Source organism: Prorops nasuta, unplaced genomic scaffold (assembly GCF_024137725.1).
Source record: "Prorops nasuta isolate Cenicafe-Biocafe unplaced genomic scaffold, Cenicafe_Pnas_1.2 PNAS00015, whole genome shotgun sequence".
NCBI classification, from domain to species: Eukaryota; Metazoa; Arthropoda; class Insecta; order Hymenoptera; family Bethylidae; genus Prorops; species Prorops nasuta.
The window spans coordinates 2,179,734-2,207,519 of NW_027116812.1; the positions used below are offsets into that span (position 1 = coordinate 2,179,734).

Sequence of the window (27,786 nt, forward strand, 5' to 3'; positions counted from 1 at the left end):
CGCAAGCTTTCACGGCCTCGTTCAAGCCCACCTATTTATACAGCGACTACCTACCACCAGCCTCTCCCCTTCTTCCAGCAAGTGGTGCCGGAGTACACGCTCCAACATACGTCCTCCTACCCACCCTATTCTCCCGAATCCCCTCACCTACCACGCTCATATTCTACAACCTATTTTCCACACTCAAACAGAAACTACGCGCTGCATTCGCTAACCGCATTCGAGTGTATACACGTATCTACACGCAAACCTACACCGTGCACGTATATAGAGATGTATGCGCATGTTCGCCTCTATATATACGTTCGGTTTCACCTAAAATTGTTGCAGCTTCGTGTCAGACGAGGAACGGGGTGGCCGGTAAATGCACTTAGCTGCTGCTTAACGGTACCTCGTTACTGGCTAAGCTGCTATCTAAAACGGTAACTACCAACCACCATCAGCGTTTCATCTCCTCTCGATACACGCAATCTCGCCTTGTACCATTGTCATTCTTTCCCGGACGGAAATCCTCATCCTCCGACGTCGTCGTTGCAGTCCAAAGAACCGCTATGGACCGACCTAACTCCTACCCCCCCCCCTCCTTCTACTTTTCAATAGATATTACAGTTTTTCTCTCCCCATTCGGAATAATTTTATTGGCCAGTCGAACGAGATTATGAATTTTCCTCCCAATGGAGCCAACCAAACGCGAACAATGCCGGACGGATGATGGAAGATACCGGGGTAATTCGCCAGTGAACTCTCGAATTTAGTTATCAAAATGTCTGGCGTACTTAGCTGCTGAAAATCGACCAGCAGTCGGTGGTTGATTAGTGGTTGGACTGATAATGCATTCGATAGATCATACATTTTCACGCCGCTTTACAAAAGCCGCCAATTCCACGAATAAAAGATCCGCATTGTTCGTTGAAATTTGCCGAATTGATGGGAGAATCGCTCGATGAATATATACGTTTTCGAAAAGTTTGTTGGTCTCTTTAGAATGGAGGGTGTGGGGGGGGGGGGGGGCAAAAATTGATTCGACGTGTACCGATAAAATCAAACTAGCGTCCATGGTAATTCGGCTAATCCAACCAATCAACCAGATGCAACGAGCATAGCTCGCTGTTATTAACGTCGCCAGTTATTTTTTCCGATAGGATTTTCACTCGATGACGTATAAATCGTTGAAAAAGAATCACCTGTCTATATATAACAACGCTCGCGCGGTTCAATTTATTTGATGAGAAACATTGATTCAATAATGCGTCGTGCTGCTGTTGCTGTACCGTGTATATCGCGGTTTGTCCGTACTACGTTCAATGAATAAACATATATATATATATAAAAGGCCAAAAGCGAAGAAGTGCTTGAACACATGGAAGTAGCCTGCACGTAGACTGCAGTTTCCCATCGCGCTGGAGAAAAATCACGATTAGATATGCACTCGAAATAATAAATCGTCCGCGAACCAGGGAGGAATTTATTACGCGCAGTCGTTTGACAAATTCTCAGCGGAGTCGAAATGATTTGTTGGCAGCTTTGGAAGTCTGGACCACGTCCAGACTGCAGCAGCTCAGCAGCAGACGCGGGTCAAAACGTACAAGAGGTTGATTTCTTAGCGCAGCTCGAGTTAAATTGAAATTGGAGGCGATTTTTATTCGAAAGGGGCCATTTTGAGTTTCGCGGAGCATCCTGACGGGCCTTTCACGGGGGAAAAAGGTTGCTATCGCGGAACGGAAGACGCGCGAAGTGACGTGGAAGCTCCCGAGGGGGAAAAAAGTGGGGGATGCTGGAGGGTGGAAAATGGCGGAGAGACAGAAATGGCCGAAGACAGTGGGCACCGGAGCGGAAAGAATGCACGGAGCATGACTCCCGCGAATTTCATCTCGGCCGACGTATTCCGGCAGTTGTAAATTCGCGAATTCAATCTCGACGAGAGAGACGGAGAGAGAGAGACTGCTGGCATATTTGTGTTTTTCGAAACGCGCGACACGGTCCGCTGCTGAAACTTTCAGCGGGGAGCATCGATGGCGTAGAGTGTATGTATATATATATAGGTACACACGTGTGCGGAGCCCTCCACGCCGAGTGTAAATTGCTTGGAAAATTTTTGCGAGAGAAGGCGAGGAGGGTCTCGCGTGAATCGTAACGGATCGTTCAAAGTTTGCGCACGAATTTCGAATGGCTAACGGCTAGCTGCTTCTGGAAGCGGCGTCCTCGGCGTATACCTGGCTATTAGCTGGCAATAACGCGGCACGACCACCGCCAACCAGTCACGGAAGCGAGTTATTGAGGCCGTCATCGGTTTGCCCGCCGGCAGCCACTGCGAGAGCTGCTGCCATTACGCTAAGTGCATTTCTCTCCCCATCCCCCCTCCACCCTACCCCATCATCGCTCCACATCCATCCCTTTCTTACTTGGCCAACCTCTAACAATCGTAAGCACGCATTCTCGGCCTACACCACCCATTTTTCCACAAATATCCATGAAATTTTTTCACGGAAACAACCATTTTCCTTCACTTACCACCGATCGTTAAATCCCTAGAAAAAAAAACTCTTCACACGTGTATATTTATACCACGTTGCACACTACATACAGAGTTTTTTTCTTAACGACTGTATATATATATATATACGTATCGTGTTATTTGACTGTAACACTTTCTGCTATCGCGTTCAATGGAAGCCCCAATTTTCCACCCTTTTAATTCAATAATCTTCGCTGTTCATTAAAAGCATAATTTTCTCTCTCTCGACTCTACAGTCTCGATCGCGCTATATTTTTAATAGTAAATTAAACGTAGTATGAAATATTCAGAGTACTATATATATGTATATAGTTATAGATAATACGAGAGGCAGCTTTTATACGGCGTCGTTAGAAAAGTATAATGTATCAGGCGGATGATTGTAACGCGCGGAGTAGATAGGTTCGAACGAGGTAGCCAAGGATTATCCACGCACGTTTCGTAATTCTTGATGGAACTCCCGATCCTATTTTCTCGAATGTATATCATGACCACGCGCGATAATAGCAAAAGCCACGGGGCGTCGCGTCGCCCGAATTAACACAGGTGTGTTAGGCAAATAAACAGAAACGAATGGTAATATAATTTGCAGGGAGTATAAGAGCGGTCCGGGATATTTATTTCAAAAGAAACAATTCCACGGTGCATCATATTACAGGATTAATGCGTTTTAGCGTTTGCACTCCCTATACAGAGCATTGGAATTCGCGGAATCAGCTGTATCCAGCGGTTGTTTTGTTTAATCAGAGGAGAGAGCTCGTAGCCTCCGGTCTGTGCCTTTCTATGCTTTCCCGCTGTCTCTGCTCTCTGTTAGCTTATCTACTATTTTACTTTGCCATTTCACCCTTTCAACCCATACATACACACAGCTGAACTCACGCTTTCTATCTCGAACCTATATTCCACCCCTCACCCCCTCCCCCACCCTCCCTCCCCACAACTCTACTCTCTCCTACGTAATTCGTCCTGATACTAACCAGACGCCGGATTATCCCTAAAAATACAAATTTATCCGTTTAACCATCGATTCTCTATCCTTTGTCATAATTATCTATATATTAGGTTTGTAAATTAATTCTATTACGTGTCGAATAAAGTCTTTAATTTGTGTAAAAGAAATTACAGACTTAAACAATAAATTGTCTAATCTCCTTCTCTCCGAAAGCGCTGGTTTAACTCGATTCTCGAGAAAGGATCTTTATCCAATGATAACTTTAATTCTTAATCTCTGCATTTTTATGGTTCAACCACTTTTCGCATTAACTGTAGTACCACACGTTACCAACAATATGTAGTCGTGCAAATCGTATCTTTTGTTTCAGTTGGGTTTGTGTTTCATTTGGATTGCGAATAAAAAGTGATAACTTCATATATTTTTCTTTATTACCAAAGACATATCGTTTACCAGTGATATTTTAGTTTGTACGCATTTTAAGATGAAGGTTGATGACTCCATTGTATTATATTCGCAATACTAAAGAAGGAATATTAAATATCCCACACTGAGAAGCTATAGAAATTTTAATAGGATTCGCAATTTCTATTGAGTAAAAGATTAAAAAAATTCTAATATACCCATAGATAGCTAATATTTCTATACGTATATACCACTCGAAGGTCGTTGATGGTATTTTCTTCAATAGTATTATACTTTTTCTACACATATATGTATATATATATATATATATATATATATATATATATATTACGATCCTTAACTTCTTCAGAAGTCGCAGTGTACCTTGTATAGATTTAGCAGAAGAGAGTTTCAAGTATTTGCGGTTGGCGAATGTTGACAGAGCCCGGTGAGAATATTTCTTTTTCGCAGTTGGGTCCGCGAATCAATATGGCGTCCTCGCAGAACGTGAAATTCAGCAAAGTCGAGAAATTTTGTGTCCCGCAGGCTTCGCATTCACGTATGAAAGTTGGTAAGGGTGCGGGAAAGATCGAGGACGAGACGTGTGCCATTTCACCGGCTGCTGCTTCTCCCGTGGGATCTCTATACGGTAGGCGTGTGTTTGTGTGTGTGTGCGCAGGACTAGGGCGAACCTCTAGCCCGCTTCCACGTGTGTGCGAACGGCCGCCGTGACAAACCCCAACACAAAGGGAAACTTTTATCTTTGAAGACGCGCGTCGCGAACCCGTTTCCGCGAGAGAAATGAAAAGCTTTATTTACCGGGGAACACGCGATAAATTTTACTTTTCACGTTCCCTACTCCGTCAGGAAAATTTTTAATCGATCAGTTTCTCGTCTTTTCTTCTTTTCTTCTCCACCCCCCCCCCCCCCCCTCCTTACCATGCTTAAGATTGTCTACGAGCAAATCTTTTTTTCCTCGCGTTTTTCTTATCCTAGCAATTTTGTTTGGAAGAGAAAGCGAGCGGTGCACTTTTAAGGGGGGGGGGGGGGGAACAATGATTTATGTTATATACATATATATATATATATATACTATACACGGTATACCGTAGTCTATATATGGCTTTTCCACGGACGAGTAACGACTCTTGAAAATTGATACCAATTTAGAATTTCTGTTGCTCGGCGTACCGAGAAAGGAGCAATAAATAATTCCTTTCTTTTCCGCTGTCGCAGAGCTGCTATCGTAAAGGCGAAGACAAAGAATTGGCCGTTTATAGTGTAGCACGAGGTGACATTTAAAAAAAAGAAAAAAGCAGCAAGGAAGAGAGCACGCCGACACTTTTATCTTTCGCCGAGCGAATGAGTAAACGTTTAATTAATTCAGAGAGTCCTCTCTCTCCGATGGGAGAATAGGGACTGGCTGAACCGTTTCTTAAAACTGTATATATACGCCAATCTTTCCAACGAATCACGGATATAAGAGGAGAAGAAATGAACAATTTATTTATACCCTACACTCTCAAGATTCGCTCGATATATCGAAATAATGAATTACCAGGAAGATTTAGGATTACGCGTTTGTACACACACATATACATATATAGAGTTTGTCTTTGAACACGGCGATTGCACAGAGATTCCCTATAGCGTGTTTCCCAACGAATCTCTGATTTATCCGAGGATTTTCGACGTTGTCCAGGGGCTGTTGGTGGAGTGCTCGTGTCCTGGAGTAGGTCGAAGCTTCTAATTGAAGGTAAATAATCGTGTTGCCAGGGCTCGTGTGAATACGAGACCGTGGGGAGGCCATTTACACGCTGCGCACTGGTTCATCCGAGGTGGTGCTGCTGGTGCCCGAGGGCCGAGCGCACCCCATGACCGTATTTCCTCACGGCTGCAGCATCCTCGGCAAGAAATTCCCCGTTCCCTATCGGTCTCCAAACGTCTGACTATTTATACCCGCCCGGAGCGCCTGGCTCTCTCTCTCTCTCTCTCTCTCTCTCGTACAAGGCAAATTACAGCGAAATTGAAAATAACTCCCATAAAACGTGCTAAAGACCCACCTACCACATAAAGAAGATCCAGATATCCCTACGCCAGTTATTAGTTGGTCCTTTGAGCTATGCACGCAGCCCTCGTGACCGCGACCATGCGCGCCCCCGCCCCGTTGCCATGCCCGAAAGCTCTTGCGGATTTAATAAATACGAAATTTACACTTATACGCGTCTTGCACGTCGCAGAAGCTGGGTTTGCGTCGCTAATGAAACGCGAGAACAGCATTCGCGTCAAAAGGATCCCCTAAATCGGATACGTCGACGCGCTGATGACTCTAATGACACCGAGTTTCCCTTGAAATAATAATAAACCGTTCTCTGCACGCGTCGACGTCGACGTCGACTCCGTACAATATCGCGTAACGCGCGAACGGTATTATATAATGATAATAATGAAAGAGGTGACGAGTGGATTATAAGGTGCACACGCTTGCACATGCAATTATATATATATATATATATATATATACGTATGCAAATTCGGAAGAATAGGCCGCTTATAAGGCCGGGTATATAACGCACGGTTTTCGGCGAGGAATAAAAAGGGAAAAAACATTGGCGATAGTTTTGTTTGACTTTGGCACCCCGTTTGTGTTTAGAGCACGAAGCGTTATGAATTCTCGCGAATTTTCATCGAAGCCATGGCGCGCGCGTGTTACGAAAAAGTGGCTTATTTCCGGAGGCGACTAGCGTTCGAACAAAACGCAACTCTATACGACTATTTTTCGGAGCGCGCGTGATCCGGCAGCTGCCGGTTATCGGCGGTCGGTGTGCTGCACTGGCCAACTCCAATTTGCAGCTCAGGTTATTTCGTGCCTCCCAAATGGCGCTGCCCGGCAATTTGCAATTTCCTGCCGATCCCACACTGTATATACCCTCTTCCCCTTATCCTGCTCTTCCTCATCCCTCCTCGTCCCTCCAGGACCAGCGCCATATTTTCCCCATTCTTAATTTTACCAACTTTCCCGCTATATTCCAACTCTCGTACCCTTATTTCCCCACTGAGCTTTCCGTTTTATATACCAATACTGCCGGAAATAATCGATTTCCAGCTGCGAAACAAATAAATATGCCCTAACCTTATTGGTTCTTTTAAACTTCATCCCGCGCTACTGCCACGTTCGTTAATTTCCCATGCCTTCGTTTCTTCCTTTATTAAGCTTATTCCACCCTCGGGTCCATTGAATTTCCAAATATCTCAACGGCCCAACAATTAATATACGTATATATATATATATATATAACATTTTATTGCGTTACTCAATTTTTCGAGCAATTATTTTTTTTTACGAAAAGTCCAGATCGGTCAACGAGCTTTCTACCATCGGTATCTATATTGTTGATACACCCTGTATATAGGGATGTATCGGTGTGGGAAGTACCGATCATTTTTACTATTATAATTTTAATCGGATTCCCGTATTTAGCGCGCGTTTAGCGCATACGACGCGTTATGTGCTTTGACCGGCTACAAATCCATAGTTTATCTGTGCGAAAAGCTAAAGGACAAATGAACCGGTGGCTCGATCAAACATTTTCGAATATTTGTCGGAAATGAGAATTCGTCCGTAGCCTGCGCCAAAGTCTGCCAGCATCCCTGTGTTTATTATCACGGATCACCGGACAAAATAACAATTACTCGCCACTCTCCATAATGCTATAGCGCAATTAGGAAAAAATTCGCAATCCATATTGTGCCAGGATGTAGTATACGACCTATACATATATCTATACATGCATCATATATAACGTACATAATAAGCGCGAGCAAGAAAAGAAGCTTCTACGCGAGGAAACCGGCTGGATCGGCACTTTTACTCGCGCGCGTCTTGAATAAGCAAGAAAAATTTTTAAAGGAACGGTCGAACATTGAATTTAACCGTTCCACCATTACGAGTGAAGGATTGCTTTCGCGCGTGGAGCAGGAAGACTCAGCGAGGTTTTTCTGGTTCACGCGTTAGCCATAGTAAAAAATGCTGAACGCGAGATTTAATGTAATTTTCTTTTGTGCGTTTTGCAGGTAAGAGCAGGCAATTTGCACCGACTGAATATTTTCCTCGGCTATTTCCGACAATGGTGTCCGGGGGTGCTCGTGGAGGGAGAGTTAGAGGGGATAGACGGAAGTGGCGATGAGATGGAGAAGGAAGCTGCCGGACGAGAGAATTGCAGGTATTCTAGCAACCTCCTTTATTTCTAATTGCATCTCGAGTTAATGGAATACGCTTAACCGTCGAGATCTCGCGGAATTTCAGCGCGATTCACCCTCAAAATTAAGCTTCGCCTTTTTGCCCAAAGCCCATTGCAAATCGCCTCCTTCGCGCTTATCCCCCACTTTTTTCGACCGTCTCAACCCTTGGTCCAAGAGGAAGACTATATCGAATGATTTTTCATCATTTTTTCCTCCCTTCGCATTTTCACTCGATCATACACGGATTGCAAGTTTTGTACCGATGGTAATGTTCGAGCTTTGAGTAAAAGGGGGGAGAGTCCATATCGATCCAGCGGCTAAAAATTCATTTCTCCGCGTGGGTTTTTGTTGTTTTGCGGTAAGATAGGAAAAGCTGGAGTTTTTGCGTGGAAATTAGCAGACGTTAAGGCTCACACGTGGCCAAATGAAAGAACCAGGGATCATTAGCAAGCGTCGGTTAATTGCTAGGAGCCGCAACCTCTTTGTTCCCCACGTGATTCCCAAGAATGCTAACACGTAGCAATTATTCGAGTGCCGTTCAATTAAAGCAGCGAGGGCGCACGTTCCCGGGTCCAGGTTGTCGTCGTTACGGATGGCGAAAACCCCGCAGAGTAGTAGTAGTAGTAGTCCTTTATATCCAGCACCGAGCATGAGGGGGGGGGGTCCCTCTATATGAACATGCCAGCACGAAAACGTATTTTCACAAATAATATTTCTACGATATATAGCACGATATATTTTGCATAAACGTCCACGTGTATCGATCGATGAAATTCTCTCTTTTGTTTGGGAATAACCATCGATATGCCGAAGCGAAATTCTTTTTCCCTCTCTGGATCGTGAGAAATTGTTGGTTAAAAACCATTCGTATACGTTCGAAAAAACTATATATATATATGTATATATAATGGAAATAACATTATTTCGATCAGTGACGTCAATTAAAGTTTTTATTAAAAATTTCAATTAAATTGATCGACGTTATAGAATCCCCGTGCTTTTCATACATCTGCCGATGAAAGACGAAAGGAGGTTTAATTTTGTCGATTAATCAGTCGCGGCGAGGAGGTCGCATGGCTGGTAGGGAAATTTTCCGAAGCCTATGAAGGAAAAGGCGAATCCAAGGCAGATTAAAGCGTCGTTAGCATCGATTATCTTGGCGGAGGCTCTCGAAGCTTGCACGGGCGAGCTTCTTCCTGCTGGAGCCAGACGAGTGTTTTTCCGATGCCACGGACCCCTGGAAAACTTCTCGCTGGCTAACGGGCACGTGGGCGCTAGGGTAAACAAATGGAAAATCGATCAAGCAGTCTGTCCTCTTAAGCTTTAACCCACGCTCCGTGAATTTGCCACCGCAGAATTTGCAGCTGACAGGCTGCTGCTTCGAAAAGCCAATACTTCATTCGCCAATGGCGTTAATTTTAATTCTATTCCGCAATATCCTTTCGATCCTTCGCATCCTCGATACGAGCAATCGTGAGATTTCTCTGATGGATGCAAAATTTGTCCGATCGTCCTTGGTCAAGGAACAGCTGTTATCAGGACGTACATATGTATTGAATTTATATATGTAGATAGCATGTACCCATAGGGCTATTTTCAGGTGATTTTGGCACGGGTTTCCAGCACTCCGGTGGAAAAGATTTTCCGCGTTATTGCAAGAAAATACCGGATGCCTCGAGCGTTCTTTCGATTACCAGTCGCCTCTTTCGTCGCGCAGTCCCTTCATTTCGCGTTTCGTGAAAAGCTCTTAAGGGAACTCTACCGTCGAGGTCTATTAAGTTAAGTGCCGGTATTTGGTGGACCCGAGTCAGCCTGACTATTTCTCTTATCGTCGACTTCAGATGTAACAATCGATTTTCCATAAAGTGGCTGCCTGCGTGCGGTCGCCTCGACTTAACTCCATAAATGGGACATTGGGAATAGCCTGCTTTAATATTCATCAATGTCTTCGAGCTGGAAAGGGCCTCTTCCCCCTCCCCCTTGACTATTATTAATTTCCTTAATTTTTCCCTTTCACCCTTAATTTTCGACATTGCGTATATACGATTCGAGCGTTGGATCAACACGTTGAGAAAAAGTTTAATTGCTGGTGGAGTATCTAAAATTGCGAGGCAAACGAGTATTGTGATGAATTTGAATAATTTACTAATTTTAATAGAAGCGGACGTTGCGTCTCCGAGAGACGATTGTGTGGTGGGACATGCTTGACACTGGTTTTTCCGTTGCAAGGGGGTGTGAAAAGGGTGCGAAACGCGCGCGCGATATTCCTGAGCGTCCATTTGCGGCTAATGGCACAGGCACAGGAGACGACCTCGTGCATTCGCGAATCCGAGCTTAATCGTATTAATAGGGTTCGGGTCCATTAAATGCGTTCACACGCGGACATTTTAGGTACGGCGAATTTGCCGTAAACTATACGAGTTTCAACCGTGACTTGGATTAATGCGATGGCCAGCTCAGATTTTGGCCGGACCAGGTATTCAGGGCCGAGCGGCCGCGATTTACCGGATGAAACATTGAATTTGAGAAATTCTGGCTGGTTGAGGGGATGGTCAATTTCAGCAACGAGCCTCGATCACGCTAATTCGCCGATCGCTCCCACTGACAAACTTCAAATTCACGCGGTACTTGATTCCTCTCTTTGGAACCGTATATATATATATATATATATGTGTAGGTAGTGTGCTTTGGAGCATTCTCGCGGTGAGACGGACTTTTCCGCAGTTTTGCTTGCACCGCACGGTCTTAATAAATTCACGTTACTCGGTCGGTAATAGCGGAAACGAGTTTTCCAATTTAGCCGTGGAACCGATAAAACAGAGGGATTTCCAGGGACAGGAACCCACTGTGTTTTTACACGTATTGGCAAGCCTCGAGTGTCCGATGATCCTTTGTTTTTTTGGTCCACCTCCATTATTGGCCCGACGTCAAAATTTTGCCCAGTCTCTCTTTTCCTCGTTTTAACCACATCTCTCGTGAGGTGGAAAAAACATTTATCTCGGGAGTAACGGCGGAAAAGTTCTTCCAGCCACTACACCATTTCCTCCGTGGGATACGTGTGTGAGGGAGTAGTGCATCTCGCGAGGATGTAGTGTGTGGCACACCAGTCTGCGAGTGTTACTGCACGTGGGGAAGATTCGAGTCTCTCGGTGTCCGGTCCTGCAACATAAACTATCAACTTACAGTCGTTTGTAGCGATGTTGATTTATTTTCAAATTAAAACGAACCTTCGTCATAAATACGTAAATAGAAAGAGAGGGGGAGGGAGAGATATGCATCCCCCCCCCCCCGCCGGTTATGCAGAATTATTTATTACTAGCAAAGCGTTATTATTGTTATTATTTAGAGGCTCCGTGTTGCAAGGAGGAGATGTTGCAGGTACGGTTTGGCAGGATTCGCCTGTTTTATTCAAAGGAAGAAAATCAATGAAAGAGCGATTTGTCGAAGAACGGTATGCTCCGATGGCACTATGTCACGAGCTATTCTCGTTTCGAACATTCGATTCTTCGACAAGTAACCATTACACTGGAGACCCTTCTCACGGCTTCGCAAAAGGGAACTCGTGCTTTGGAAATTGCTCCTTCCAGCTCCACCGCATCCCACCGAGCTTTTCCTCCATTTCCACGTAGCCAGCGTATAACGACAAAATTCTCCATGCGCAATGATTTATGAATCTCTCGGGACGTGCCGGACCCAACCTTTTGCCGCTATACCAGTAGACGACGATTTACGGTAAACGATAATCAATCGGTTGCGTGATACTTGTACGAACCCGGTAAAAAATGGCTCCCCTCAAAACCACCTTTAAAGGGAATTCCTTGAAACAACCAACCAGACGCTTTCATCATTTCCTCGCAGAAATTATTTGATAAAAAGATTACGGAGAGAAACGCGCAACCAGATAAAATATATATTCCGATAGTCGAGTTTTCTGCAAGCTTACAGCAATTTCACTTTATATTCCTATTCACCGGATCATTCTAACCCCTATTGCTTTCTCTATATATATACTGTACAGCGAGATCGATAAACTCGTCACTCGAGTCAGGTTTCGTAGAATTAATTGACGTCGGTAATTGCGAAAAATCGATTGATCAGATTTTCTGATTGTTATGTACTGCAGATATTATGGTACCAACTAAAAAAGGACACTGCGAGAGAGAAAGGGAGAGGGAAAGAGAGAGAGAGAGAGAGGGAGAGAGCTTTTAATATAAATAACCGGTGTAGTGTGCGGCTATAGGATGGAGATAGTATTTGGTTACAAGAGTAGAATGCCGTAGCAACTTTATCACTGGAATTGGATTCTTGATTATTTTTTTCGATGCATATGCTCTCTATATATAGTGTGTACCAATATTTATTATTTTTTATCAATTTAGCCGAATCAATGCAATGGAAAAAGAGGATTTTTTGCGCTAGTAAACTTTTGCCTCCTCGTACCTCTCGTTGCTAAATTATTGGAACGATAAATACTATATATATACAGGCACCGAGGAGAAAGTTGATAATTTCGCAAAAATTACTAATTACATTGGATGTTAAGTTACGCCCGATGAATAGGAGAGACAGCAGGTTAGTATTGGAATAAATCATTTAGCGTCCGACGTCTGTCCAATTTAACCTCGAACTACGGCTGGCTCGGCAAACTTGCTGAATTTCATTTCGCTGAATTTTACGAGCTTTATTATCCCATGCAAAATAGCGTTCGCGCGAGAATCCTGCTATATATCGCCGGTAATATTGTGTGCCGCCTAGCACAGCGTTGTTTATCAATAATTTTTGTCAGCGACGTCTCTGGCGACAAAATAGCAATAAGCTGGGGGTGGGAAGGAGTAAATTGAGGGTATCGAGAAGTAAGAGTAAGGAGTGCCGAAGAGAAGGGATGAGCGAGAACCAGTAGTATACATATATATATATATATATATATATAGGGAGAGTATATACGCGAGAGGGTGGTTCGGGACGCGGAGGAGGAAAAGGCGAGGGGTGGCCGTGAAGTTTGAATAGCGACGAGGAAGTCGCGCGTGGTGCCGGATAGCAACTCCCGGCTATATATATAGGATGTATAGCGCGGCACAATGTAGTGGGGTAGGCTAAGGTGTAAGAGCCCTGCGAGGTATTATTTACTGCGCGAGTTGGAAAGTGAGAAAAATTACGCGAACCCACCAGTTTCAGCGGGACAACGCTGCTTTATGTTCGCTGCACGCTGCGTGCGGTTGGATTTGACGATGTTTACGAGTTTTTGCCCCAGCCGGAGAACAAGTGCACGTGCACCGAGGAGAAGATGCAATTTTTTCCGCAGCGCTAAGAGTTCCACTCGGAGAATCTCGGCCTTCTTGAAAACAAAGAGGAGGATGGCGATTCCAAATCGTTACGCCTCGTTACATACGCTTTTGCTGCCAGCTACTTTTCCTCCACTCGGCTCGATCTATGAAATATTTATGCATCATCTCGACTACCAATTTTTCTTCCCCCTATCCCCACCCTGCACCCTCTCCGCTTCAAGACTTTCTTCGAGCTTCAACGGGCGCAATCTAGCCGACGCATTCTACCGCGATGAATTTATCCCCTCTTATATATATATATATAGAGCTGCATCATTTCTGACAGCATCTTCTTAATAATCGCCAACAATTTTATCAAAGCCCTATCTTCCTCCCCCGTATTTATCGCAACGCGACGATTCACCGTTACGCGATGACGATTAGAAAATTTGTTGGACGACAAGCAGGTGATTTTGTTAGAAACTGGTAGAGTAATTTCATTGACAAAAGTGACTATGGTAGAAAGAATAAATGGCGCGGTAGAAATGAGGCAGGAAGTCGGTAATTTCAATCAGCTGTTTGCTTACAGAGGGTGAATCGCGCGGGGGTTTTATCGATCGTACCGCGTGACGCGACGCCGGATGCATTTTTCATGCGAAGTCGAGGGGGGCTTTTTGGATTATCCAGCGCTGACGGATGTATGCCAACGTCCACACGGCTTGATTGGCGTCCTGCGTCGAGTTTTGCGCCCGAAAATATTTGATAAACGAACCCGTAATTGACACGAGGCGACGTTTCTGCGGATTTCCCGGGATTTCACGGCGGCTTAACGGCACGCAACCCCTTTCCTCGCTCTATCCCCCCCCCCCCCCCCCCCACTCCATTTCCCTCTACGCGACAATTTTTTCTCTCGTCTATAACAAACAAGCTCGGTATTTTCCGTCGTGCCCCACCGAAGCCCCATGCAAATTGGAATGTATTAAACGAAACACGCGGGGTCCCCGTCGATCGGTCGATCTCGCTAATGCAACTCTGCGCTGGGAAATTCTACTTGATGCGAACTTGAAGACAGGCTTATAAAAAATGTTATTATGCAATTCGTTGGAAAGTGGAAGATTGAAATGGGATTAGATTTTTTTACGGCGTAATTTTTAATGGTAGTCGGAGGCAGGCGCGGGGTGGAAGTATCGTCATTACGCGCATCCGGTCGTATAACTATAGTGCGCAATTCGGCTTGTATCTGCAATCCAGAAATATCGACACGGGGTTAAACATAACCACGAGCCGCGGAAACACCGCTCGTGGATCCGTGCCTCTCGTACGTTGCACATTGCTAACACACTGACTGACTTTCATCCTTTTTTTCTGTACTCTGTGTGTGTGTATTTTTTTTGTTCGCATTGTTTTTATTGACCCGGGAAAAGCGTGCCTAGCCACGAATAAACAAAACTGAAAATTCTGGCGAATAAATTCAATGCAGAATTTCTGAAGGGAATTCCCGGGGGATTTGTGAGTGAGAATAGCTGAAGGGCTGGTATAGTGGGTTTGCGCTTTTGTTCCCGAGCGATTCCGCTTTTCTTTCGAGCGAGGACGTCGCTGCTGATGGTAGGGAAGGATCCGGAAGTCCCGCGAGAGCAAGCCGAATTTCCGGGTCAGGACACTCGGAATTGTCTATCGCCTTAGGAACGGAAGGTTGGGGATTAGGCTCGACTGATCCAACTGAATTTCCATCCTCGGCTTTAATTTAAGCACGAAAAGCTTCGACAGTATTGCGCGACTGTAATTAGCCTTGAAAACTCGTTTGAATAAACGCCTGCAAATGTCAAATCCCATCCAATCTGCTCTCTCTCTCTCTCTCTCTCTCTCTCTCTCTCTCTCTCTCTCTCCTTATATCCCCCCATTAGTCTCTCTCGCAAAATAAAAAACCTATATTTATATACACTTTTAATCGCCATAAATTATTTTTTCACATATATAAATACACACGTATATATATACACGATCGGTAAAACAGCTATAGACTGCAGCTAGCTGCTATTTCCGTTTCCCGAGAGGGTGACTGCGGGGGATGTAGACCGCAGCAACTCCTTCGGAATTTATCGCGTTTCCAGGTCAAGAGATCTGAAAATGTCTCAGAGACTCTGGAGGATTCAGGATTAGGTATCGGGCGTATCCGAGTGGACCTGTAACTTTGGCGCTTGCCATTGATAGGCTTTCATGGCGAGCTTCAATGAAATTTATTATCGAGCCACAGCTATGTATATATATATATATATATATATATAGAAATACTGTCGAAGGCTGGAAAATCAACGGGCATTTGGCTGGCAAGAACGCGCATCTTCTCAGAGTGTGGTATACGAGTATCGAGCACGCTCTCTTTTACCGCAGGAGTGGTAACCTTACGATTTGCGGTGGTCGCGCGCGGCGAATCCCAAGATTTCACGCTGACTCGTTGCGCCTGGATGTGACGTCATCGACACCGGTATAGCCAACCGGTACCACGAGGAAGATGATCCTCGCGGTGGTGGTGGTTGCTACAAAGCAAGTCCCAGTCTCGCCAGTCAAACCCGGAAATCCCATCAGAAAGTTTGCCAGCTCAACCGCTCCGGTTAATAATGTCTGACTGCGGTGTTGCAAGTTATTTGGCGCACACTCAAGCGGAAACTGGAAATCTCCGTTCCCTCCAAGTTATCGTTCACATTGTGTGTGTGTGTGTGTGTGTGTGTGGAGGCTTGTTCCCGTAGACGCTTCTTTTTCGGGCGTAGGAGCTTTAACCGGCAATATTTGATGTTCTCGAGATTTTTCCATGAGATATACCGGACTTTGAGGATTGAATGGATGACACGCTCGTATCTCGAGGAGCGTCCTTTCGAACTGGGTCCTTGCTTCCTTCCTTCCTTCTTCGCTCTTTTCTTTCAATTCGTCAACGTCAGTGTGGCCCGATAAACATTCCGCTTCCCTTCCAATCGTACCGAGCGTAAGAAATGGTAAGTCATAAGTCTGCGATCGATCCATTACGGTCCGACGCTGGCATTAAGGCGCTGTTAGGACTCTCGATCACTCTTGTAAACAAATGGACGATCCTAACGATGATGTAACACGGTTTCCTGCGAGCCAACGTCATATCGCTGTAATGCATCCTCGTTGATCTTAATGAAGACAAAGGAGGATCGCCTTCCTCGAACAATGTCCCGATCGGAAAACACAGATCTCTTATACTCACGGAAGTAATCGTACGTGTAAATAGGAGATAATTCGCGAAATTCTTACTCGCTCATAACTCTAGCGTGTGGCCGGATTGTTCTTCCTTCGTCCGGAACGAGGTTTATAGAAACAAGGTCGATTATTCGTATCTCGTATATGATAACGATATATAATTCGATCGTTTGGAGAAAAAGACTGTGTCCGGATCTCGCTGTCGCAGAGATGGCGCATTTCTCGCGGTCTTTAATACATCCGGATGATAAGTTTTAATACGCACGACGCCCTCTGCGCAATCGTCTCTTCTATATCATTTATAAGTTGCAGCACTTTACGAGTAGCGAGAAGGGTCTACTTAAAAGTTTTTAAGCTTTCTCCAAACGACCTTACGACGCAATAATTTGCACCGCTCGGCGATTTCTACATTGTCGAGTCGACGTCAGGGCGTTCGCATATTTTTCGTTCCAATAATTTTTAATAATAATGGTCTACTTATTTTTTTATATAAAAATTCTTTCCCAAGGACGCTCCCTCGTGCGAGTGTTAAAGGCACGGTTTATTTATTTCGCAATTGCTTCGCGTTTGGAGATTCGCGATGATTCTCGCGTCAAGACTCGTTCACGCGTGGGTGTGTAGGTGTATATATATATATATATACGTGGAAGAAATCGCACTTGGCAAATTGGCTCGGGTGGAATCGTTCTTCGTCGGCCGAAAATACGAAAGGAGCGACCCTTTAAAAGTTGGTGGAAACTTTTCGGGGAACTCTGGCACGTTCTTCGAGCCGAAGGGGAACTCGAAAGTTGGAAGTTCCCTTCGTGTCCCGTTGCGTGTATTACGAGGGGATCGCTTAGTCCCCGCCACACCGTAGCCATTCCCTCTCGCTCCCCTTCTCTGTCGCGTTTCACCCCCCTCCCTCACCACCCCTCCCCCTTTCATCGCCTGGACATAAATTGGATTATGGCAACGGATTATGTGTCCGGACATCTCCTAAAAAAACCCTATTTTTCCTCCCCACCCACACCAGCGTACCCTCTGGCTCGTATCGAGGAAAAATTCTCCGAGCTAATTGACCTTGAAGTGTGTCGGAAAATGTGTTTTCACGATTCGCCGAGGCATTAATCACTCGTCTCTCTTCCTTCTGGCGCGCAGCGATTCATCTTCGTCGAAGCGCGCCTCGATATTTAATTTCCCGCCGTTGGCCGACAGCGCAGCTTTGATTTTTCATCGGCGATAATAAAGCTGGGGCCGGGAGGCCTGAATTTTTATGCACCGGCTACACAGCGTTAAATATCTAATTCGTTTGTCGCAATTGTGGCAAACAATGCTCGCGAGACAAATCACGCAAGTGGCCGCGAGAGTTGCTCGCTCTTTATTACAGCGCTGCACTTTGCTTGTCTTCAATTACTTCAACCTCGACTACGCAACAAGGTTAGACCACGTTCGCGCGGGTATGTGCGAGGAGGAAGGCGGTGCGGCATGGCGTGGCGTGGCGTGGCGCGGCGCGGCGGACGGAGTGGCTGGGAAATGCTCGCTTTCGCATTGTACCCCCCCCCCCCCCATCTCCCCATCTGCTACAGTTTTCCCCGCGACACACAGGTTGTACGTATTTATTTTTGGAAAATTGTTCCGTGCCCTGGGGCGAACGGGGTAATCCTTCATCGCCGCGACACCTAAGATAAATGGCATTACTGTCAGATACAAATATTTCCGACAGTTACAACGTGCAGGTACATTTCTTCCCGTAGCTACGCCCCGTTTAGGAAAAGAATGTCGTCTGCAGGCTTTTATCATAATAGCTACTACCTTGTACCTTTTAGTTTCTGCTTATACAAATGGGACTAATATGTTCCGTCTTCTGGCTGCCCCGGGGCAACAAGAAAATCTCCGCTGCAACCACTTTATAACTGGAGTAAACATTCCATGATTTCCCTTGCATAAACTCCGACAATCGATCTGGCCGAGAATATTCATCGAAAACCATCATTGCTTCTATATATATATATATGTTGGAAGACCCGGAGTATCGCTCCACTCTCGAGGCCTCGAAATACAGCTTCGTCTCTGCCTGCAGTACATACATACATCTATAGAATCATTCACGATGATAGAAAATTGCATTACGGGGGGTTGCGAAGAAGGTCAAGGGTTTTTGTGTTTATAGGAATGAATCTTGATAAAGTTGGATGGCTGTAGGATGAAATTTGGAAGAGAGCGATAAATTCAATTACGAGGATTGATCAATATCGGTGGAGCTTTTGCTGTATGGGAGTGGGAAAGAGTTTGCTCCAAAGCTATATATATATATATATATACATATATAGGAGTGACGCGAAAACTTTGGAGCTAGCATATTGCATTTGGAGATGTTGCGCGAGGAGACGAGGCGGCTGCAGGCGGGTGGAGAGAGCTTGCTGGGAAGCAGAGAAGCTGGCGCGAAGCGATAAATAATGGCAGGAAGATGACAGATGCGTTGATGCTGGAGGCGGGGGATAGATTATTCGAATTACGAGAGAGAGAGAGAGAGAGAGAGAGAGAGAGAGTTAGCGCGCGCGCTTAGAGCGTAGAGAGCGTACACTATCTCGAAACGTAAGGACGGTCTGGTCGGCGCCAGATCTTCTGCAGCGGGCAGGTGGATAATACCGAGTACACACGCGATTCTATCGATTTCACATTCGTACAATGGCCGCGGCGCCACCAAACGGAGGATGGGGGGTGTGGTGATAAACACGACCATTCACCTTCGCTGATGCGAACCGACATTCAAAAGTAAATATATTCTCCACTCTTGTGCACGGTACATCCTATATACCTATATACATATATATATATATATATATATAGCGCCGAACGAAAAAAACATCCCAATCATGAATCCTTTATCAAACAACGATCGCATTTATGAAAACACGTTTTCAAACGTAAACGAAACACGAGATTAATCGGAGTGAATTAATCGAGTGTTTTTAGCAAAACATGGAATTAAATAGGTTTGACTTGCGGAGGATTATTGATTATTATCCAGGTTCGAAGCTTGGAAGAGTTCGAGGGAATATTTTGGTTGAAAATCCCTGTACACTCTGATGGGTTGATATGTATATATATATATATAGTATGTATACAGTACTTATGGGTGTTTCGCTGCTGAATGGAGCTAACCAGTTTAGCTGGTTTATCGAATTTAGCATTACGCAGGAATGTCGCGCTACTGAGAGGGGGGGGGGGGGGGGGGGGAGCGTGAGAGAGCAGAAGGTAATACGCGTCTCGAGGAAGTTGCGCCCACTTATTGCGACTATAACCACGAACGACCGTGACGATTTTCTCGAGGAGTAATAAAAAACGGATGAGCCTCCGCGAACACCGACCAGCCGTCGATTAAAATAAATCTCTCATTAATCTCAGGCCAGAAATTCGAAAAACCACTCGACAAATCTTCCGTTCCCCGCCTACATACGTATGTATCGGGCTCTCGTCTGTATATCTATGCTACACTACATAGGTATATATATATATATATATATATATATACCTCATCGACAGCTTACATTATAAGATGAATTTCCTTGCGAAACTTTACGAAGCAATTGTATAATAATGATCAGCGCAAAAGTTGTTTCGTCTCGTGCGAAATTAAAAGGGAATATCCGTCCGAAGAAGAATCAATTTCCTTGAAAAGTCACGCAATTATGCTGTACATTTTCCAGTGGAAAATTAATGGGACAAAGTTAGCAAGGCAATTTCATTATCGCGATTTTTATTAGTGGGCAAACTCGACTTTTCCGTATTCTTTGCACCGGTCTACTCTAGAGTTCCTCTGTACCGCGACGATAAGGATCGAGCAGCAAAAATGAGCCAAGTTTCCCAACGTTTTTTCAATTCCGCGGCTCCTCCGTTGATCGGTGTGTTCGTAAAGCGATATTAAGGAGGCGAGTGTCCTTGCCCTGCTGCTCATCCTCGAATATGCACGCGTTGTCCTTTTTCCTGATCGATGCGTAAAAGTAACGCGAGTGTAAGAAAGTTCAACTTTACACCTCCGTAGCATCTACCCTCCCCCCCCCCTCTCCCCCTCGAGAAGAAAAACCTATCTTTCTCCAGGCGAGACGAAATACGAAAATTGCGAGGAAAAAAATTCACGTGAATTTCTTACCTCATTACGTCGGATTGCGAGAATTCTGCAGCGAATCTTACAAATTGTTCGAGTTAGACGTGAATTTTTTTTCTCCGCTTACCCAGCTCGTTATGAGATTCTATCGAATTCGAGCAAGAATCGACAGCCGCAAAAATCAATAACCATTCGTTATCATTCCAAGGGAGTTAGTTCGTTAAAACAATATTCCATGAACTCCGGCAAGAATCTCAAATTTACAGCGTTGGCAGGTTACCTTGGTGAAATTCCGAGGATGTATATTGAATCTGAAATGTAAGGAAATAAATCAAGAATGGAGTGGAAAGGTGGTAGCTATATATGTTTAGGAGAAAGGAAAATAGCAGAAATATTGGAAAGGTCTGCGGAGGAGCTGTTGAAAAATGATTAAAAATTCGTTGGTGGGTTTGTGGCATAAAATGCTATGAGCTATGTGGGATAGTAATGGGATTCCGTTGAAGATTATGAATAATTCGTGATTCGTTATGGAATCTAATCGGGAATGAATACGTTACCGTTGTGACCGCGAACAAACGGCAAAGATGAGTGGACCGTATGGGTGGTGTGTGTGCGTGTGTGGGGGGGGGGGAGGGGGGTGGGGGTGTAGTGGAATGGGGTGGGTGCACGGTGGCGGTGCTGATGGCGACTGCGGTGGGGGACCAGACGTCGTACACAAGGGAAATAACATGCTTCGTCAACAGTGCTACTGTAACTAATGGATATTCCCGGAATAGAGTGGAGTTACGGACGGTCCACTCCAAGTGGTAGAGATGTTCGCTGAAATCGACGAATTTCAAACGCTCGAGCCTCGCTACCGGCGCAAAATTGTTTTCAATTTGTGTAAAAAGCAAAAGAGAAATATATAGGTGAAATAAAAAGAGAGTAAAAAAGTAGGGAACGAGCGGAAAAAATTGTAATGAAAGTAAGGATCTCAAGGCGAGACGAGGGCTTGAGGAAAAATGTCCTTGCTTGTGCAGCGTGAGAAGGAGGAGGAGAGGGTGGAGAACACTTTGGAAAAGTGAATTATTACTGGAATCGTGATTTATCGTCGGACATAACACAATAGTTTTAATGATCGCGGATGTTCGTTTGTTGACGGGGAAGGGAAAGAGAGAAGGGGGTGGGGGTGGGGGTTGGCTTTTGATAAATCAGTAAAAGTAGGAGCAATGATTGGGGTAGATGAGTGTAGTCTCACGGTCCATTTCCTAAATATTCCTATTGCTAACCCGAATGTTGTGTAATCATCGTGCTGAAAGCAGGTCTATTTGGCAGGGCCGAGGAAGAAACTACTAACAGCTTCCGGGATGTGCTTTTGTTCCCGTGCAAAAGGCGTATGAACGCAGCAAATCAGCCGGTCGATGTCAGGAAGAGGGGGGAGGGCTCAGAAAAAGGCCGGAAATGCTCCAACTACCCATTCCCTGCAGACTGCCAAAATCACTGACTTTGCCTTCCTCGACTTTATCACGTTGTATCATAACCACCATTATGCGCAACCTTCCTATATATATAGCTCCTTCCGGTAGCTCGCTGCATATTTACCAACGTTAACCGACACTTTTTCGCATTAATAAAACAAACTTTATCATTATAATGGTGCGTGTGTTTCATTAATTCATGCATCGTGTAAGCAAATGGATTTGGTTTATCAGTATGCCATGGCACGTGTTATTACTACAAATACGGTTTTCAGAAGCGCAAGCGACAGGAAGGTAATTCTATAATTCTGTAACGCTTTAAGCGCATAATCCTTTATTTACCAGAACGGCATATGTCCAGGAAGATTATAATCCATTTATAATGTTTAGGCAGCGAACTGCCGCGTCGACTTAGTAAGTTCAGCTGAAACTTAGTCATGAGTTTGCTTCGACAGGAATGTTAGGAAATGCTGGTAAACTTTCGCTAGAAGGCAATAACGGATTAAAACTATCATTAACGCGAGCCTCGTGTGTAAGCCACGGAAGCTACCACACACATACATATATATATATATATATATACGTGTGGTAACGATATCATTAATGGGGTTGGATTCTATAAAGAAAAGCATGGGACGAGGGCTTATCGCCTTTCGAGTGGTCAGGTTTCTTGGTCCCTGCCAATGTAAACATTTCCTTTGAAACTTTGCTACTGTTGCTTCTCGATCGAGGGGGGAATTCGATGGATGGACTAATTCGAAGCATCCTAGTATATATATATATAATTGTGAATCGGAGATATTAAACGCTTGGTGGAAAGAGGCAGAACGCGCGTCAGAGAGAGAGAGAGAGAGAGAGAGAAAAGGGTAAAATCCAGTCTAGACGAGACGCACACTCGAATATCACGCGTGATTTTCGACGGTAACGATCCAATGGGCGCGTTTCCGGTTTCTAAAGGATACCTAAGCCCCACCGGCGCGGCAGAGCAGCAGCGCGACACCATACCACCCTGCCAGCATGTTTCGGGCATTTGCGTAGATATAATGTGCGTGAGTGTCGCGCATGGAGGAATCGCTGACGGAAGAAATAAATTCGTCGAAGCCGGTAGTCTCGCGATGGTTCGTGGCCAACGTATCGGACGAAAATCCCAACTGCGTTAATTTTCCAGTGGACGGTTTTCCCGGCGGAAGCTTCCCGATGCAGGGTCGTGTGTGGCTATATAGCTACGAGAACCGCGTGAAACTCGCTTCCAGCTATGCGTGATTCATCTGAAATTTCTATGAACGTCTCTCTCTCTCTCTCTCGGAAAGAACCAAAATACCACCCTCCCAAGTAAATTCCCAATACGCTAAATTAGTACATTTCAAATGGCAGAGATTAACGAAATTCAAATAATTCTGCGAGCGAAGCATATAATTAGGATGAAAATATAAATCGCGAAATTTCGCTATATACACATTTGGACGTTGTTTGTTCAGCGATTCGCAATAAAATCCTCATTAAAATCAGCTGGTTGGCAATCGAGATGTTTAATGACTGTTGCGCAGGGTAGTTTTATAGGTATATACAGTGTACCTTATTCTCCTGCACCTAAATACGTATTCTGGTGTTATATATATAGTTGCGAATATATATTTTTCTTCTTTATTGGTATAGGTATGGTTAGTTATACGCATGCATGTATACATAAGGTATACAGTGTACCCATGTATACATCTACATAGACAGAGGATATAGGTAAGAGTCGGTGGGTGTGGGAGGAAAGTGGGTATTGTTAATACGGTATATTTGCATATGGCAATTTACGACACTTTTCGCTGGAGCGTGAATTGCCCTTAATGCGGTGGACAGGAGCGTCCCTTGGCGAGTGGAATTATTCTTGATTAAAGGCATTGTCGGTGGCCCGTTGAAAGGACTGACGATGCACCCGCTCAAATTGCATTTAGCCAGGCCGACCGCGATGGCGTTGCACTTTTGCATGCACCACGCGACCCCACGCCAATAACTACGAGCCCAGTGGATGCAGACAGTGGAGAAATCCGACTTATTGTCAGACACTATCGCCACCCGGACCAGCCGGGATTCCAATTTCACGCGCCAGCTTCTCGATTCTCGTGAGAGCTTCCGGATAACTCGTGATTCCCACACCTTTCGAATATTCGCAAACTCCCAGACGGCCACCTCTCTCTCTCTCTCTCTCTTCTTGTAACACTAGATTTACTATATATATATATATATATATATATAAGCCACAACATACCAGCATCTCGCCCCTATCACTATATATATATATATACAATCTCTTACCCTCGTCTCAGCATGATTATTTAATTTAATTCTCGAAGCAATTTCGTTTTTCTCTTCCTTCGCTCTCTCGGTTCATCTGATACGCTGATAACGTTCGTGCGCCCGTAGATTATGTAGAGGAAGGCTGAAGGAGCACCTAGATGGAAAAACTTTCTCCTTCCGGACACGTGTAGTGGGTCGAGGTCATTCGCGATTCGTCGGTAACGAACGGCGTCGTAACGACGTCGTTACGGAGATATACAGACGTCGTAGTTTGCGATTATAGGAGAGTGGAGGACCGCGGGGTATAACGGGGGTATTCGACTTCATAAGCCAGTCTCGCATATCCCAGAAAGGCCCTTAGGGCACTCCGAACCTGCGAGCTCTCCACTTGCGAGAACTGGACCCGAAGAATCGCCCCATTAACGCGATTTATAGACCGACAAAAATCAAGTATCCACCGCTAGACACGCCTACGACTCGCGTTTACATTCATACACCATGTGCGTATGTATAGCTAAGTGCATGCCTGTGGAATTTCTCGAAATTCGTCAAATTCACGTTTTATTCTCGAGGAAATTAGATTATTATCGAGAGGCATCTGGGGTGATTATTGAACGAACGATAAGGGAAAGTCTCTCGCTGCTTCGGGTCAATGTATGCCGAGTGGAGGTCTCCTTCATATTTGTAGCCAGCGGGAGGACAACTGATGATGATGCCAGGCTATTATAGCACGTGTATGTTGAGCAAGTATTAAGCACTTTTGTTGATAAGCATCGTCTTTGGAATTGTTGCGCACTGCGGCACTATTCGCTTAAACGTTTTCGCGCATCCCGTAAGCGTCTCTCTCTATTTGAAGATACTATCTGAAGTATATTATCCCAAAAGTCCCCGGGAGACGCGGTGCTGATAGTCACGATGAGGGTGGAGAGAGCTTGTTAGTCAGGTGTTTTCAGAAAACAACCAAGGAATCGCGAACAACCAACGAAATTAGCCAGATAAACATCAATTAATCCTAATTGCCAACCCTTTAATTAATAGAGCAGCGCCTATGAAATTATCTCTGCCCAAACCTTTTTTCCAGCGGACCTTTAATTCTCTCTCTCTCTCTCTCTCTCTCTCTCTCTCTATATATATATATATATATACATATATTTATATATAGTATCGTTAAATCTCATTTTTAGCTCGCTTTTTCTTCAGCTTTCTCCTTTTTTCCATTACAGTCACTCGCAATTTTTAAACTACGAATTTTCAGCAGGGTTTCTTCCATAATTAAATTATATTTTTTCTTAAAAAAATATCCCTATTGCTCCATCATTCCCTGTTAGTTTTTCTTCTACCTTTATACATATTACACGCAAAGTAGAGTTGGTTATCCGCGCGCGTATGGAAGCAATATTTTGACAGTGAAACTCGAAAACTGCAAAAGATGCTTATAATTCCTTTACTTTTCAATTTTGATCTCCAGTGTACTGGTAAATAAAGTCATAATTCATGAATCTCTTCCGAGGAGTGGAAGAATGTAAACTATGAGTAATTTGTGTAAGGAGTTGTATTAGGCGATTCCTGGGAGCGATGAGATTGGAATTGGACGAAAGGAGGGGTGGGAGGGAGGGAGAGGAGGGGAGGTGAGCAGGGAATTGGAGAAAAGAGAAAATGAGAAGAAACCGACACTCTTAATCTCGAAAAGGTTTATGGGGGTCGATGTAAATCTGGTGGAACACTAACATCCCTGCCTTATCGACCAAGACTCAATAATCGACTTAGTTTCCTCTTACTCTTTTCTTCTTTATCGTCAGCTCTTTTTCCTCAGCTATACGACTATTGAGAGGGGATCAGTTACAATCATACAGCGAGCTCTTCTTTCGCGCCAAAGAAACGTCATTTCCTGTAACATTAGCTTCTTCATCGCAAAGCTAACTTTTATTATTTGCTCTGCAATCCAAAGATATTCGTGTTTCGATCGGTACATCAATTTGCATCGTTATATGTCCAGAGTCCCGAGGGGCAAAGCTCCTTCGACGCCATCAATGGATTTAAGAAGTTTGAAAAAGAGAAAAGGGCTTTCTCTCTCTCTTGTGAGAAGTCATTGGAAATTAGAATTAGGGGGTGGTGGTGGCTACAAAGGATTCATCAGAAATTGGAGGAAAAGTTCTTTCAAGCTGGGGAATTAATGACGTAGGCTGTCAATAATTCATGATTCGCGTACAAAGGGGTGAAATTCGATAGATCCTTGGGAGTGATGATCCTGCGGGCAACTTTGGGTAATCCGGGTCAAGCGGGTGCCCGAAGCCGTGACATCGTCCTCTGGATGAGGAACAGAGTGAGAAAGATATATATATATATATATATATACATACATACATACATATATATATATATACTACAGTTGCCGTAAATAATTCAAGAGGAAAGGCGCCGAGCGGCTTTGTGCGGTTACCATGGCGACAGATTACGGGGTTGAGAATGTATACAGCCTACAACTATCCCTTACCTATATCCCTACTCCCCCCCCCCCCCCTTCAACCCCCTGGCAAAGAGAGCTCGTAATAGCTGTTTCTTTTCCCATCTACGTATATCATACTATATACTTCAACCAGCTTCCCAACCATCCCAAAGTGCTTTCCATTTTTAGCATCGAAGATCTGTCGTGCACACGTGCACATTTTTGATTTTTCTTCAATTTCTCCGCTTATCTCTTATTCGTTATATTCACCAGCGATGCACAACGATACATTTTGACATTTTCGAGCACGCAACAATGTAGCAAACACTCGCCGAGTCTCGTACTCTCTAACCCATTTAATTATGGTGATACACGCGGAAACAAGGATTACAACCAGCGTGTTTTCTATTTTTCACGAAAAGAAAAAACTCGTGTTTTGGACGATTTTTCCACTTTTTCCAACGCTGTACCTGCTTTTTTCCCGTATTTGTATTTCGAAGGTATTGTGAATTTTATAGACTGATTCCTCGTTTTGTTTCGGAATGGATGTATCGATTTGACGACGAGCTTCTCTCGTCTGGCTCCTCGGCTCTCAATAATTGAGGAGAGTAAAAGTGGATCGAATCAACGTACTCCAGGGATAAGAGCATCCGCTTGATCTTTCAAAATTAATTTCACATCATAGATTTGATTTTTGCTTTCGTTGCCGTGCTCGTAAACTAATTACACGATGCGCAGGAGATAGGATAAAATGGAGAGTCCTGCCTTAATTAATAAGAAATTAACGACTTTTAGAGAAAATCGACAATCTCGCAGATCGGTTGAACATGAGAGATTATCGCGAGGAGCTGGGAGAAAATTAATCGAATAAAGCGAGAGGTTTAAATAATGAAAAGTAGTAAAGCAGGTT

At 44.4% G+C, this 27,786-nt stretch overlaps 1 protein-coding gene across 2 annotated transcripts in view; it reads left to right on the forward strand.

Moving 5' to 3' along the window:
- LOC136778854 (Krueppel-like factor 7) overlaps window positions 1-27,786 on the forward strand; it is a 222,529-nt gene that overhangs the window by 120,847 nt on the left and 73,896 nt on the right. The window contains exon 1 of one of the 2 annotated variants that reach the window (XM_066735987.1): window positions 7,998-8,095. The exons of the other annotated variant lie outside the window; for it this stretch is intronic. The gene's annotated coding sequence lies outside the window, so the exon portion shown is untranslated. Of the gene's footprint in view, window positions 1-7,997; window positions 8,096-27,786 lie in introns of those variants that run through there. 2 annotated transcript variants of the gene reach the window in all.